General features: G+C 59.0%; 1 long non-coding RNA gene across 1 annotated transcript; it reads right to left on the reverse strand.

Moving 5' to 3' along the window:
• Positions 1-307: 307 nt before the first annotated feature.
• LOC133236813 (uncharacterized) lies at positions 308-7,875 on the reverse strand. Its single transcript, XR_009733053.1, has 2 exons — positions 6,929-7,875; positions 308-5,894 (listed from the first exon to the last, which is right to left on the reverse strand). It is a non-coding gene; the product is annotated as an uncharacterized LOC133236813 (long non-coding RNA).
• Positions 7,876-7,877: the final 2 nt, after the last annotated feature.

Genomic DNA, 7,877 nt, shown 5'->3' on the forward strand with positions numbered 1-7,877 from the left:
AACTTTTTTTCTTTCTCCACATTCCTTAGGATTATATATCAATAATGTATCCTGCCTAAGGACAGTCTTTGGATTCAACCTTCTGTTATTTTAAAATGTTAATTATGGGAGTATACCTGGTCTTTACAAGGATGTATCTTGCCTGAGGACAGTGTTATCTTAAAATGTAAATTATGGGAGTAGGTCGGAGGAGGTCTTTACAACCTCCAGACATTCTTTGGATTATATAACCTCATTGTTAACACTAGCAAGCGGGTACTCTTTCTACCCCCTTCTGATGCCTATGTCAGAAGCTTTCTCTATCTCCTTTATACTTTAATAAAACTTTATTACACAAAAGTTCCGAGCGATCAAGCCTCGTCTCTGGCCCCGGATTGAATTCTTCTCCTCCGGGGGCCAAGAATCCCGGTGTATTCGTGTGATTCAACAACAACCTTTCAGTAACATCTGCTCTGGGATGCAGCACACGCAATGTGAGGGTGGTGACTGCTAGAGAGAGACCTGCTGCTACACCAACGTGACGACTCGCTTTCGTCCTGGCGAGAGGAGGACCGGCTTCCTGCCCCCTGCATCCGCCGAGGTGCTGGCGATCCCGCGCCAGGCCGGGGGCCGTGCCAATTCTTGGCGTCAAAGGAGGCTGCTACAGCCACACTCCTGTTTTATCCTGGAAACTGAGCTCTTACTGTTCTGAAAACCCTTGAGACAGGCTCTTGTCTTCTAGTCCTAGAGGTTTAGAGCAGGAAGAAGCTAGAGACTGCCTGACCCCTCCCTTGGCATTTGATGAGAAAAGGCCTGAAAAGCTCAGGATGCGCCAGCAGACGAGACTCTGGGACTCAGGCCCAGCTGAGCTCCCTGGGCGCCCACTCGGGCCTGGCTGGGCTGGGCTGCAGCCGCCCGCTGGATCCCGTGGTCGCAGCTCACTGCATCTCCTCCCACAGACAAGGGTGAAGGCACCTGAGTCTGCGGCTTCGATGCCGCACCTCCTGCCTCCCGCCACCTCTTCGTCCTCGTCCTTGTGGACAGACGTGTGGCTGTCAGGGCGATGGGCTCGGCCGGGGCCGTCCGGTGGCTCCGGCAGTCGGACCTGGAACTGGAGTTGGAGAAGCAGCTCGGAGAGGCGCTCCCTGACGCCTTTTCTGGCAGCTTCGCTGGAGCTGTATTGTGATTGGCAACGGGAGGGCCAGGCGGGGGCTGAGCCAGCCCTGCTTAGGAAATTCACACGGCCAGACCCTCACCTCCAGGCGCGAGGCAGGCTAAGGGGATTCCAAGGGGGCTCTGCGCCTCGACCCCCCGGCCTGGCGTCACCGAGGGCGCCCAGACGCCTCACGCTGCTCAGCACTCCCTGCCTGCTCCAGCCTTTATTCGGCTCCCCTCTCACAGTCTGCACGGTTGTCATCTGTCTCAACAGCAGTTAGTTTCCGGTGACAGTAGATGATGAGCTTAGGGTGGAAGGCAGGTACTTCATAAACCGTCTGGGGCAGGTGGAGGCTTCCTCGTCCTGGAGGGCATCTGGGGGAGGACGGTCTCCAGGACAGGTTAGAAATCTGGTCCCTGTCGGGTTTATGAGGGTGCGGGTGGCCCCAGGTGCTGCCCCAAGATCATGGCTGTGAACAATGACCTTCCCTGGTGTGATCTGATTGGGGCACCCTAACCCTGTCCTGAGGTCATGAGTTTCTTCTTTCCAAGCGTGTAATTGCTTATAATTGCTTATAATTATCTGGTGGCTCAGTGGTAATGAATCTGCTTCCAATTCAGGAGACGTGGGTTCGATCCCTGGGTTGGGAAGATCCCCTGGAAGAGGAAATGGCCACCTACTCCAGGATTCTTGCCTGGAGAATCCCATGGACAGAGCAGCCTGGCAGGCTACAGTCTGTGGGGTTGCAAACAGACAGTGACTGACCGGCAACAGTCGCTTTTTAATGGCAGCATCTACATATTCGCACAGTCCTCCCCCCTCCAGCTTGGCTTCCCCTGAGGGCTGTTGCGCCCTAGCAGCCTCAGGTGAGCGTCCTGGCCGGGGACGGGGTGCAGGCAGTTCCCCGTCCGCTGCTGATCTTGCCTTTTCCCGTTTGTTTTCAGGCAGGACCCGCCGCTGCGCAGTTTCCAAGGGCTGCTCAATGCGCGCTCAGCATTTCTTTTACAATTTTGCAGGCTTTTGGACACTGGGTTTATTTCACGCTTTCCAGCAGGCCACATGCTCTGTGAGGTGGGGACCCCACAGGCAGTCCCCCTGTCTCCACAAGCCCAGGGTCTACGCTGCTCACGGAGTCGTGAACAGGTAGACTCGAACACCTGAGTGGACTTGACTTGTGAATACGCGAACTCCACAGTCTCTGCCCCTCTGCCCCCGTGTCTGGACAGCCAGCCCCACTCATGATCAAGGCCGTCTCCTTGCGACACTGCTTAGTAACATTCACGTATGATATGAGCCTCAGCTTAATTCCTTCCAGGATGTTTTCCTTATTCTTAATAATTGAATAACCCTTCAAAGCTGCCCTTCTAGTTGGTGGGCCCCAGGAGCCCTGGCCCGAGTCGTCTTCGTGACTCCACTGTTTGTCCAAGACTGCCTCAAATTCACCCTCCATCCACGTGCTCCTAAGTTGCTGGTACGTCTCTTGGTAAAGATGAGTTCTAAGTTACATGCATGGGATGATGGTGTTTCCTGCAACAACGCACAACGAGGAGCTTCACCCACGCCTTTTCTTTGGATGCATCGTATTTCATGTCCTCTTCATCAGTTCAGAGATCTAAGACTCATCCATATTACAAAGAGTATTTCTTCAAATATGTTCTCACTCTTCATCACCAGTTTCTTCTGTTCATCCTTGGTGTGGATGCAAAATCTGTACCAAAGTTTGCAGACAGATGGCCTGTCACTTGAATTTAACAGCAGATGTGTTTTATTGAGCTGGTACAGTGTTTTAAAAAATACTATGAGCCAATATTTAAGAAAGAGATTTTGCATAATATGCTGGATTTGTGGCTAGCCCACGCTGGCTGCCTTGGGCAGGGCTCTGCTGAGCCGCTCCAGCCTCTCTCGCTGGTTCGCTGCCTGCTGTTCAAATCCCTGAAAGTGCGGTTCCACCTGATTTGTTTTCTTTTTTCAAATTGCAACTAATGTTTTAAAAAATGTTGATATGATAAATGGAAACAATAGCTTTTAAGAGGTTCAAGTTATGGGCTTAAGAATTCACCTGTGTGCATCTTTCTTAGTCACATGGGACTCCCAGAAGCAGTGAACATTTTAGATCAGCAAAGTGAGGAGCAGAGAAAGGAGGCAGCAGTGTCCCTCTTGTTTTGTCAGCTCAGGAGCTCCTCCTCCCCGGCCCTGAGGCCCTGGCCTGGCAGAGGCCGTGCTGTCCTGGGGGCAGCGGGAGGACTGGCCGCTGCGGAGCGGCCTCCTCTCCAGTCCCCGTGGGCCTGCCCAGGAGCCGGCAGGTGTGGGGTGACAACAGACTGGCTGCCGCGGAGACAGGGTGGAGACGGGGCGTCCGTGTCCGCTCAGCCGGGGACCCCGGGTTCCGTCCCCTGCAGAGTCCCTGTGGCCACCGTCCCCTGAGGTTCCCACACATCCTGAGTCAGGTGCTGCTCACACCTGGAGCACCCGCTCCTGGGGGAGCTCTGAGAGGGGTCCTTCCTCGTCCTGCTGGTTCAGAGCCTTCCCTTGGCCTCTGTGTGGACATGAAGCCTCACCCTCTCACTGTACAAATCCCAGCAAAACAGGGACTGTTCCTGTAGGCAGAGTTCATTGAGAACACGTCTAACTGGCAGTAAGCTCTCCCTTGATGGCACCTACAGGAACACGTGTTTCACTCGAAGACCCAGAAAATTTACTCTGATTCTTGTAAGAAAACCCAGAGCTACAAGACGATACAGTGGACCCTCCCCCTCCATCTGTGATGTGCATGTGTCCATCAAGAAACAGAAAACAATTATTTAAAACCTACGGCAAACCAAAAAGCTAAAAATTGAAACAGATGTGTTCCAAGATAAGGAGAAAACACAAAGAAAGGAAGGCCGGGGCCGCTTGCCGAGATAAACTTAGTAAGAGAGAAAGTGTGGGGGTGGACCCCGGGGGCCTGTGACCAGGCTCAGGAGGGGGCGGGGGTGGGGGTGGTGGGGAGGAGGGGCGCTGGGGGTCTTCCAGTGGCCAGAGCTGGACGTGCCCACCCCTCATGCGGTCCCAGGCCCAGGGGCTCACAGCCCAGCGGCGCTGGCAGGCTGCCCAGCGGGGGATGGAGTCCAGTCCTTCCCAGCGTTTCCCCCACCAGTGCGGGCTGGGGGGCTCTCACGGTCATCCCCTCAATCCCCTTTGGCCAGGGCCCAGCCCATGCTCCATTTGGCAAGGCGACTCCTGGCATGTGGATGTGGCTTTCCCAGGCCCTAGGCCCTGGGCGGGCTGGCCAGGGAGGGAGGCATGCGCGGAAATGAGCCGCACTCAGAAGTCTCTCCTCAGTGTCTTTCCCTGAAGACGAGCTTCTGCAAAGCCCTCAGCAGCTTCCGGCAGGGACCTTGGCAGGGACTCGGCACGGCATGCCGGGGGACGGGCCAGGGACCTGGCGTCCAGCCACTGCCAGCATGGACCCTCTGTACCAGGGAGCGGGGGATGAGGAGCACAGAGGGAAAAGCGGCTCCCCCTTGGAGGCAGACCTCGGAAAATGGAGCAGGAGAAAACCACACTGGGCTTCCCCAGCCCACCCCAAAGGCAGGCCTGGGCTCAGGCAGGCAGTGGGCGGTGGCTGGGTGCTCGTGGTCAGGCCTCCCTCACCACCAGCCCTGGCCTCAGTCTGGTCCACCCCATCTCGCTTCATCAGCCTCACACCCTCTGCCCTGTCTGCCCGTCTGCCCAGCCCTGCCTGGGTGGAGGTGGGGGGCTTCGTGTCAATCTCAGGAGTGGGGGAGGCGAGCGCCTGGTTGTGCTGAGGAGGCGGTCACCGAGGCCCCAGGGGCCCCACGCGAGAGGGCGCTCACGCAGGGCGAGAGGGCCACCCACATCCTGGTGGCCACTTACGGCTTCATGACCTATCACAAAGCAGGAGAGGCTGCCTGGTTACATGCTGTTCCTTCTCAGAGGCTCTGGTCCTCCGTGGTGGCCCCTAGCGTCTAGACCTATGGAAAGCATGCATCTCCCCACAGAGCTTCATACCGTGTGGGAGAGGCTTCCAGGAGCCCGCAGTGTGAGCAGTCGTCAGCTAGGCTGGCGTAAAGACAGCGAGGAGCCGTCCCTCCCTGTAAATGGGTCGTGGGGCGCCTCTCCCCCATGGCATCGAGGGTGGGGGGCGGTGGGCAGGGAGGCAGGGTCCCTGCAGGGCCGAGGCCAGAGGGCAGGGCTCTCCCACCGCCCCGACACGTCCCCTCTTGGAGGAAATGCAGCAGACATTTAAATATTTCCAAACCAAACAAGACACCCTGAAGCATCCTCCTGCGCCCGCCGCCCGGATCTGAAAATATCAAACAAGGCGGAGAAGAGGCGCCTCGCGGAAGCAGCCGGCGGGAGGGCAAGACAACAAAGCCGGGCGTGCGGGGCTCCCGCCTGGGCGCCAGGGGCTGCTCTAAACCGGGGCCAGGACCGGGGTGGTCTCCGAGGCATGGCTCCGAGGGTCCCGGCCCCATCCCCAGGCCCAGGTCGCCAGCTGAGCGGCCTTGCAGGTTTCGTGTCTGTCTTCGGCTCCTTCCCACCAGGGCCCGCCTGCTTCCGGCTCTTGTGCCCTGCGGTCCTCAGGGAGCGGTCCTGCGCCCTAATTTGTCCTAAAAAACCTGGCTTGCCGCAGCGCTTAGATCTGATCTAACGTTTTCATCTGGGCTCCGCCAGCGCAGGGAGCAAAGTCCCAGAACAAAGCTCCGGCCCTTCCCCTGGGAATTTAGAAAACGTTCCTCTAATGCCAGCACAGAATCTGGGGAAGAAAAATGAAAGTTGTGACTCTGACCTCCTACGGCATGTAATTGCTAATAGAGTTGTGGTTTCTTTCTTGGTTTTGTGATCTTGTTTTCCAAATTAAACCCCTCAGTGACTCAGCCTCTGCTCTGGTCCTGGGAGGCCCGCGGGGCTTGGGTTAAAGATGGGCAGCGGAGGACTCGGTCCTGGGGGGCTACTGGCTGGCTCCCTCCCAGGGGTCCCCCCTTGTCCCCAACCCATGGGGGTGTTTCAGTTCTCAGAGGAAATGAGGGAGCAGAGTTTGGGTCCTTACAAGGGAGCCTGGGCCAGACCCCAGAAGGGCGGCCAGCTACCCGCACCCCCATGCCAGGGCTGGGCTCCTGCCGACACCTGGGCGAGGAGCTGGCCGGAAGGTGGGTCGGAACCTGCTCTGCTCTCAGCCCAGGGAGCTGTCTCTCTGGGGTGGGAGGTTTGGGGCTGGCACAGCGCCAGATTTCCTGGGCCCAGGAGCAGGCAGGAGGAAGCCCTAGGGGCCCCCTGCCTTTGCCAGCCTTTGGGGGTCCACTCCTGTGCGATGAGAATGGGGTGTCCCCACAGTCTGGGCTGTGTCCCTGGACTTCCTGGACCCACAGCACGACACGCGTGGGCCCCTCACGGATGGCCAGAGACCCTTCGGGGAGCCCCCGCCCTGGAGGCTGTGACCCCCCACACACACACTCTTTGCCGACTGCCTGCTTCAATGTGTGGAGCTGGGGGCGCCCGGGGTGGGGGCTGGCCCTCCCAGCTCCCGGTGGACCTGCCTGGGCCCAGCTTTCCTTAGCGTTCCACCTTCATGACACTGTGCGGGTAACTCCCGCTCTTCCCCAGTTCAGCCCGGGAAAGGACCCCTTCCCCGACCTCTTCTCGGGTCTCTCAGGACCTGGGCTCCTCCACGCAGGGCCTGTGTGATGCTCCAGCCTCAGGAGTGCACCCCTCCCCGTCTCCCCAGGGAGTTACGGGGTCCTAGCTTGGAGCGTGGGCTGGAGGGGCCGGGGCTCCCGAAGGAGCACGAACCTGGCTCCTGGTCACCGAGGGGCGGATGCAGACAGGCGGGTGCGGACGGACAGCCCGGCCGCACCAGGGTTGTCCGCTAGGCCCCAACCTGGAGGCGGGCGGGCGGGCGGCGGGCGGCAGGCGGCAGGCTGTAGGAAGTCAAGCTTCTGTTCAGCCTCGAACTTGGTTTACAGTTGTTCCGGGATGAATTCCGTCCTGTAAAATCCTCACCCTTGATGACTGACTGCGAGGTGGGGTCGCTACAGAGGTCAGAGAGTCGCAGGGAGGTCCCAGAGGAGGCCCTGATCCAACAGGACCGGGATCCCTAAAGCCCTGGGGCGCCTGGGCCCAGAGGCAGACAAAAGGACAAGGTCGTGAACACGCAGAGAGGAGGCGGCGTCTACCCACGTGGAGGAGCTTCGGGAGGAATCAGCCCCTGGAAATACCTGGCTTCAGGGCTTCCGGCCCAGGACGCTGAGAAAATTAACGCCTCCCGCTTAGGCCCCCTGATCTGTGGCCCTCTGTCACCGCTGCCCCTGCAGACGAGGGCAGAAGCCTTCTAACCTGCCCTCTGCGGGCCCCACACCTGGGCCCCCGTGTCCTGCTCCGAGCATCCTCGGGGGCAGTCTGCCCCCTGCAGCTCTACCAGGCCAGGCATCCATCTCCCACCCGCCCACCCTGTGCGGGAACCGGCTAAGCCCCTGCAATCACCCTGCCGCCCCCAAACCCGGGACACGGACCTGTGCCCTGCTGCCCTGTTTAGGACACTGAGACCCAACCACCCCAGTGCTGCTGCCTCAGCCCGGCGGCCCTCTCTGCCGGCCTCTGCTCGGGGCACACGAGCGGAGAGGAGAGGCTGTCTGAAGACCTCCGGGGCACGTCCTCCTGAGCAGGTGAGCTTCCTCCACAGGCAATTTCTGGGGAAGCAAAGGCACCGGGCTCCTCCCTGTCGCCTGGAGCAGAGGGACGG

Source organism: Bos javanicus, chromosome 23 (assembly GCF_032452875.1).
Source record: "Bos javanicus breed banteng chromosome 23, ARS-OSU_banteng_1.0, whole genome shotgun sequence".
Classification (NCBI taxonomy): domain Eukaryota; kingdom Metazoa; phylum Chordata; class Mammalia; order Artiodactyla; family Bovidae; genus Bos; species Bos javanicus.